The 8,300-nt window shown below is 37.6% G+C and overlaps 1 protein-coding gene across 1 annotated transcript in view; it reads left to right on the top strand.

The window, feature by feature from the left end:
• Positions 1-899: 899 nt before the first annotated feature.
• Positions 900-8,300, top strand: part of LOC140245992 (uncharacterized) — a 61,665-nt gene continuing 54,264 nt past the window's right edge. Inside the window, exon 1 of the mRNA XM_072325442.1 lies at positions 900-989. The gene's annotated coding sequence lies outside the window, so the exon portion shown is untranslated. The remainder of the gene's footprint in view (positions 990-8,300) is intronic.

Genomic DNA, 8,300 nt, shown 5'->3' with positions numbered 1-8,300 from the left:
GTATTTCATCAGTATTGACAATAGTCCATAGAAGTAGAAGGGGTGTTTGGGGGAAGGGGTTGTCATAACAATGATGGAAGAAAGAATAGTTGAATTGTTATTATTGTTATTGTATTCTATCATCGATTTTGAGCAACATCAGCAGCAGCAGTAGTATAGTATAGGGTCAAGTTATAGCAACCAGTATCATGTGCAGCAGTAGCCTAATGGTGGTGGTGGAGGGTGATTATAATTCTAGATTGTGCAAAGTGGTAATGGGGGACGATATAGTAGGGAGGAGGAGTTAAGCGATTCGCTTATCTAAGAAGTATGTTTTTGTTTTTGTTTTTCTGTCTTGTTTTTCTTTAATTTGTATCCCCTCAATCACCGGACCCATTTCCATTTGTCAAAAGTTAACCAAATATTTTCAGTATGAACTTATAGTGAACATGATAAGTGCCTGCTGACGAGAGATACAAACAGACCCCCCCCCCCCCCCGCGGAAAAAAAAAACAAAGGAAAAAAGAGAGAAAAACGTGAAAATATTAATTTTGTACATTACGGTGTTCAGCCTGTGTGATATATAGAGATCTAACTCCCTTTCTCTGCTCATTCCCAATAAATTCCTGTCATTTACATGAGTTTGAAAAATATATGCACGTTCTTGCTTTTAATGACAATCTTTCTTTCTCTCCACTTCCATAAAGAGAAATGAATGTATAATTGTGTCACCATAGGGCTTTATTATTCTCGCAATTTGCATAATTACTTTAATTGTCAGTCATCTAGTGGATGTATCTGTTCCAAAAGCCTATTGGCGAAATAGCCCAGTGCACAGTTTTATTGACCAATGGCAGTGAAGTTCTTCTGAACACAAATTTACATGCTGAAAGGATATTTAAAAATGGCTGCTACGTTATCACAGAGATCGCAATTATAATCGTGTACGCGATATCTTCTGTCTTCACGTAACGGACTGGTTTGCCTCTGGATCAAGCGGCAGTAGGAAGGTAAAGTAACAGTTTACATGATACGAGTAATTTATCCTCGATTTTGAGGTAGAATGTGTAGATTCCCACGGGACACAAAGTGTTGAACGAAACTGGGCGACTCGGCTGCGAGCGGAGAAAGCATACAATGGGTCCCCGCAGCTTAGCCGTGTATCATAGTGCCAGCGTGCGCTGTCTTCGTAGAGCTTGTGTACTCGAGCATTTTAGCTGTATATCCGCAACGTCCACGAACGTACAGCGGTATCGGGCTATGTGGCCCCTGCGGCCAAGCCGCGCCGGTGGTACAAGTGCGTTGCGGTGGCAATAGGTCTCTGTACTGTGCAAGATCGAACACATGGCTTTGTTATCTACGAGTATGCCTGCAAATTGGTAATTGATGCATAATGTATCAAACCCTTGACATGTTGAAAACGCTGATGGTCACGTCCTTTCTTGTCAGTTTAATAACTGGAAAGGTTGATCATCACACTGATTGGAATGGTTGTTCACAACATCATTCCACTCAAAACCAAATTGTAATTGTTTCACATATCCTACTGTTCGTGGCATGTAGTGAATTGGATCCCCGGTGTAGCCTAGTGCATAGGATATGGGGATTATTTCCTTTCTCCAGCTCCACCAGTCCCATTGTGGGCTTTCAATTCTAGTTTGTAAAAGATGAAAACATTTTCTCCTCAATCATCAATAATGTTTAGGTTAGTACACTAGACCTATCAGATTCTAGTTTGCTTCTGTTTTTGTAAAGGTCTATGAATGCAATTTATTTTATGTATTATTGTGCTACACTTTGTCATCACTGCAGTATAGAGTTTTAACCAAACTTGGGGCAATGTCCAGGAGTTTTGGGTCCATGCCACTCACTGTTATGACCGTATAATGACACCTTTTGATATCTTAGGTTGCAGATGTGTAGTTTACATATTTGAGCTTCTCAACGATGTCATTGCCAGCCATACCAACTTTGGCTATAAATAATAAAATTATTGCCACAGATATGGCTGGATGCCTACAGAAATCACATCACTGAGTCACCATTTGCTTCCTGCTTCCCGCTTCCCATACTATATGATACCGTAGAAGAATGTATGCATGTGTATACACAGTGAACGCACATCATCTTGCCGAAATTAGCCAGCCACTCTGATGTTTCATCACGATACAATAGTACAAGCTAGGCATCTACACAGTGCTCCTGAACTGTGCAAGACAAATGCGGTGATTTCCTCTAGATGGCTAGTGGGTTGCTATAATTGTTTGTTCTCTCCTTCACTCTGTCAATTCCAGAGTGACAAAGAGAGAGAGAGAGATAGAGAGAAAAAACAAACAAACAAGCAATCGCCGAGGGGAAATTGTCGCATTCATCCAATAGTTCAGAAGCCTCTCAGAAGCCAGCATAGCTTGACAATTCATCTCGCAAACTATGCAGAAAATTGTCCATTACCTTAAAAAAGTCCTGTGTTGAAAAATGAGCTACGTGTAATATTAGAGAGCAGCTTCTTGATGTACAAAAACAGTGTTTTTGTGCCATTCGAAAGAAAAAAAAAGAAAAAAAGGCAAATGCTTTCTGAATGCTTATACTGCTTTGGTAAACAGGTCCCAGGATTTCTGCATGTAATTCCACTCCATGTCCAAATGAGGGTTGTCCCTTTAGTGAATAGAGTAAAATCAAAGAAATAAGATAAAGGAGACATTTCATAGTACTAGAAGTCAGAATTTTATGAGAGTCACAGAAGCCTTAACCCATTTAGGACGAGTCCCGAGTATACTCGATGGGAAATATGTGTCGTAGCAAAATCAGTCCATCCTCATTGGGTTAAAATGATTTCTGCAAACACCCATGAAGATGTTAGTCTCAAGAACCTGAAGATACAATTAAGTATACGATTAAAGATGAGGTGATGATGCCATCAACACACAGTGCTCCTATCTGTGAAGACATAGATCATGTGTTTGGTCGATGATTTGGCAACTAAAATCCCCCCCCCCCCCCACCCCAAAAGTCTTGCTTCCTTATAGATACAATCCTTAACATTTATGCAAAGGATGAGGTATCTTTCTACTGGAGTTCAAGTACACAATGGAAATGAACTGAAAATTTGAAAGGTCAGGGAAAATACAATTGTAATATGAAAATCTCAAATTTCCATAATGTTCTATTTTGGTCTAATTTTGATGAAACCTGTAACATTCTGTTTGTTTGCTTTGACCTTGTTCATTAAAGTCAACTTGAGACTTGAATATGTGATATGGAGTGCAATTGCACTTTCAGGGAATTTCATGTGAAAATGAGATATCATAATCATAAATTCAGTGTATAAAGAGGTACACTACTTCATCATTAGGCTGTACATAGTAATTATTCAAAGCAGACAAAGTGCCTCCCCCCCCCCCAAAAAAAAAGAAACAAATATCTATAAACTTTGGCTTGTGAAAGCCCACCCCTGTGCAACATATGTAGTAGGGTTGGGGGTACCACGTATCGTCACCCTAAGGATCTGTAGCTTGTTTATTCTAAAGATATAACACAAATCCGCCTAATTCTTACCTCAAATATGCCATAAATACTGCAGTTTTGAATGTCGTGACCGTCTCGTTGATTATGAATCTCCGTTTTAAAATAGCGCAATTTTAGTGCGTGCGTTTCGTTTTCTTCGCGCAGCTAAAAAGGGAACCTTGCGATCGGCACCCCCTCCCCTCCATAGACTATACACGTGAATTTCACAGCATAGGTAATACACATGAATTTCACAGGCCATAGGTAATACACGTGAATTTCGCAGCCATGCATCGTTACTGAGCGGATGTGTAATTTTTGGCTTGGTTTGTTTGAGTTTGATTTTCGTTTCTTCGTTTTTATTGTCTTTATAGCTAATGACACTTAATCTTGCGCGTACCTTTTCGTTCTATACGCAAACAGCCATGATACGCAGGGTGCCGATGGGAAGGTGCCCTGCCGATAGGTGGTGCCCCAACCATACAGGTTAATTTTCAAAGAAGGAAACATTTCATGAGACTGAGCATGTTAAATTACACATTTTTAAATTTGTAGTACCATTTTAGTACCTGTGATACACATTTTCAGGAGTTGGGAATTGAATCACACATGACAGTTTCAGCTGGTCACCCATGTTTCAGTTTCTGTTTCAAAACAGAGAATGGATTGTTGGGGAAAAATTGGTGTCAGACACCGGTGTCCAGCATATAGTAAGAGTTCAATAAGTGCATACTGAGTGATACAAGTGTCATCATTCCTTTACTTTTTAAGTTTGAATTTTTATTTATAATTCATTGAGACCTGCAGTTGACAATGAAATTAATATTTTACTTGCCATGTTTATGAACAAAGCAAAGGCTTTTACACATCATTTGGTTTAAAGCAAGCATTCTCCCTTGTAAATTACTCCATGCTACTCAACAAAGTTCATCATAATAATAGCTAGGCATAATAAATAAAAATTGATCTGTGAGGAACTTTTCTCCATTCAAGTGGAGAAAGACCCTTCCAGACACTGTTTAGGTGGGAATGTTGGTACATGTACATACTTGTATGTTGTCAAGTGCACTGATTGCCACACCTACTGTACATTTGTATTATGGAGAACTAAGTGTAAATGGTATATAAATGTAACATGTGCCATAAAATTTTCCACTTTGACCAGTGATAACCTTTTTTGGTGGGGGGGGGGGGGGAGGGAGGGATGGTGGTTAGTTGCATTTTTAAGGGGGAATTTGTGAAGAACACTTAGATTCTTTTTGAGGTTGTTGTTTGGGAAATTTATCGTCAGTGTACACTGTATAGAAATATGAATACACCAAGATCTCCATTTAATCAGATATACTGTACATTGTAAGTTACATGTATGATTTGATGAGATGACCTATGTTGATTTTTCACGTGTGCAATACACTTCCCATGAGTTATTCATGAAGTTTTCATTGTAAACAGGCAAAAGGTCATTTAGCTGGAATTGATTGAACCTTGATGGAATACACTTGTCCGCCAACGACAAAAGTGCGGTCTAATGTGCCTGTACAGTGCAGTGTGCACTGCATTTGACCTGTTAAAAGTGCACTGAAGCATTGATGCATGTGGATGGTGGCGCATGTGCAATATAAAAGTATTTGTGTAATTTAGATCTAATAATACCACCGTGAATATTTTTGTGTTTGTGACGGTTATGTGTATATTCACTGGGGCATTTTTTTTTTTTCTGGTCATTGTTTCTGTTGGCCTTCAAGGCCTACACCATATTTGAAATGGTACAGTATCTTAAATTGTTAGGCCTACAAATTGCACATGTACCTTGTACACTGTATACAATTACTTAGTGTTGTAGTTGTTGATGTTAACATTGGTTTACATACACATTGTAACACACCCTGAAATGATTCTGAGTTTGCTTTATAATTCAATACCATTGGTATTATACCATTGGTATGTTGAAAAAAAAGAAAGTTGATATTGAAGAGGCAATACACAATGGCACTGCAGAAAAACATTCAAGTGATGGAACTTTTATATTAATTTTTTCATTTTTGGTTGGGTTTCTTTTTTTTTGTACGCATTTGGATTTTGGGAATTCATGTTACATGTTTGTTTTGATAGTCTCAATTTTATAATAGCAATGGTATCCACCAAATGTATGTAATTCCTTGAAAAAAATAATCTGATTTGCAGTTCTCATGAAATCACACATACTGCCTGTACAAACTGTAGTATAGAATACGTTTCCATGCTGTCTATGGTTGAGCAAAGTTTCAGCTCATGATATAATTGTGAAGAATTGTGAGAGAAACATTGCGTGGAGGTCATTTGTGATCCAAAGTGCACACTCCAGATACTCACATATCTCTTAGCAACAGCTGCTAAGATGAGAATTTCCTGATATCACAGCAGGTTCATGCATGCTGCTGTACTGTGCAGCCACTTCACATTTCAGACAAAGGAAGTAAGGCTTACTGCACGTAATGGGGGAACATTTTGTACCCAACAACACACACAGTGTAGTTATCAGGGTTTATTTTGATCCACAAACTACATCAGTTATTGTTAGAGTTGTAAATATGTAGTTATTCAGCTGTATTTTAAGATAAGTAAGACAGTGATTATTATGGCATGTTAGTTGATATGCACATGATGTACAATGTACCGTAGTTTTACTATGTTTTACCTTACTTACTCATCGTGACAAAAGAGAGATAGACCTAATAGTTATGCGAGCAGAAAGAATAGCAATTTATGTTTTACCATTCTCAATTACCTGGCAAGTTTATAGGCTTTACCAATTTCACGGCCTAGATGAATACACAAAGTCTGTACGGTATTTGAATGGATGAAGGAGAGATGTTGCCTTTAAATATATTTGAATCAATATTGAAGCCACGAAGTACACAGCTGCACAGCCTTTCAAATGTATTCCATCTACATTGTATCAATGTGCAAATATCCAGTATGAGTCACAAAGCTGTGGAATAAATATGTGGGTAACTCTTATTTGCATTTTTCATACAGTCTTTTATATTTACACTTTTTGGGTCATTCTGAGATTTCCACATGATATACATGTATTTTTGAGAGAGGAGAATCGGTCCCACAAATGCTGGGTATTCTTTGATATTCAGACAAAATTACTTTCAGGCCAAAGTGATAATTCTGCATAATGGATATGTGTAAATGTTCTCAACCCGAGTTTCGTAAATGTGTGGCTACAGTGGTTGGTGATTTTTCGGAAAAGGTTGATTTTTTTTTGTTTTTTGTTTTAATGAGGTGGGGGGGGGGAATTATGCAAAAATTCAACATTAATAGGCAAAAGTTACCAGAGTTTGCACAACGCATTGCTCTGTGTCCAAGAGTTACATTTTTTTTTCCTCTCTGCACACACTTTCTTTTCTTTTGTGATTACCCACTCATGCTACATTAAACCTGTAATACCCAAATATTATGTCTTTCAAATTGAGATTCGAGACAGTTGGCACATAAAATATGATTGTAAGGTCCCAAGAGTGAGTGTAACGCTTAGAACACATTTCACAATATTCTATTTGGTGTAACAGTTTGTGATGGCTCTTCTATAGAATCCACCATTTTATTTCGAAAATGCCTGAAATTCTTAAATGTAGATAGTGTATGTACATTATGAAAATACAAAGCAGTTTCAAGTTATCGATTTGCAGACCTAGCCAAAATTGCCGTAAAGGATTGACAGCACAGAAAAAAGTTGGTGGAATGAAGGCAGTGGAGCATGAACAAAGGCGTGAACTCTGAGGGCAAGGAGAATTGAGGTTTTTCAGATACAACCAAAAATAAAGGAGAAGAAACACATTATGACCTTGTGAAAGTCCATAAGTAGTCAAATTAAACCTACCTATTATACATCCACATTTTCTATTAAAGACAATGCATTCTCCAGAGCATTTTGCTAATTACCGAAAAGACCCATACACTTTTGCTACAGTATGGGTCTGCGGAATAGAACTAGGGAAGACTTAAATGGAAAATCCAACCTTTCATTCTATTTTTACCAGGATAAAAAGAAGATGTAAACAGTGAAAGAAGCGCAGTAATTAGGAAAAGCAAGAAAGTTGTGAAATTCTTGCAGGTTACATTGTATAGTATGTCATTCTTTTCTTTCTTTCTTTCTTTCTTTCTTTTTTTCAAACCAGTGATATACAACGTACAGTAAAATACAGTGGAAGCCACAATCCTATTTTAAGAATGTTGTAGTGCTGATTTTATCATTTCATTTAACTTTTAGTTAACTGTTAAACAAATAATAGAAAGTAATGTTGGGGGTCAGTGATTTACATCTATAGTAGACAGTGTGATTATAAGCTCTTCAATTGATAAAACATCAATGTTGGACCATGGCAATTTAGTAACTGGATGCATGATAATTTCAAGAAGTGAGCCTTTTTTCCCCTCTTTAGTTGATTATTATTTGGAAATTAGTTAAAGATTTGGAATAAATGGAATATTGTCTCATATGCAGTAAGGTATGACTCTTGTACATGTGCAAGACCTTGGCTCTACATTCACATTGATCCATATGTGTGACAATGCAGCATGCACTTTGTTTTTCATATACATCACTATATACCAACCATATCAATGACAAAGGATGATAAAATCATATGTCACTTTGATTGTTCTACGGGCGTCATATACTTCTTTTGATGCCTGTGCAACGCAATTTGTACTGCCAGACGGCATCTGTGCGCACTAAGTAAGCGGAGCCCGTTAAATGTCCCTTCATTTTGAGCATGAAGTGGGGCTGTCAGCCACAATCATACAGCTGGCCGATGAGTCTGGCA

This window comes from Diadema setosum, chromosome 2 (genome assembly GCF_964275005.1).
Source record: "Diadema setosum chromosome 2, eeDiaSeto1, whole genome shotgun sequence".
Taxonomy (NCBI): Eukaryota; Metazoa; Echinodermata; class Echinoidea; order Diadematoida; family Diadematidae; genus Diadema; species Diadema setosum.
Note: the sequence above shows the minus strand (reverse complement) of the source record. Positions and strands in the feature narration are given on the sequence as shown.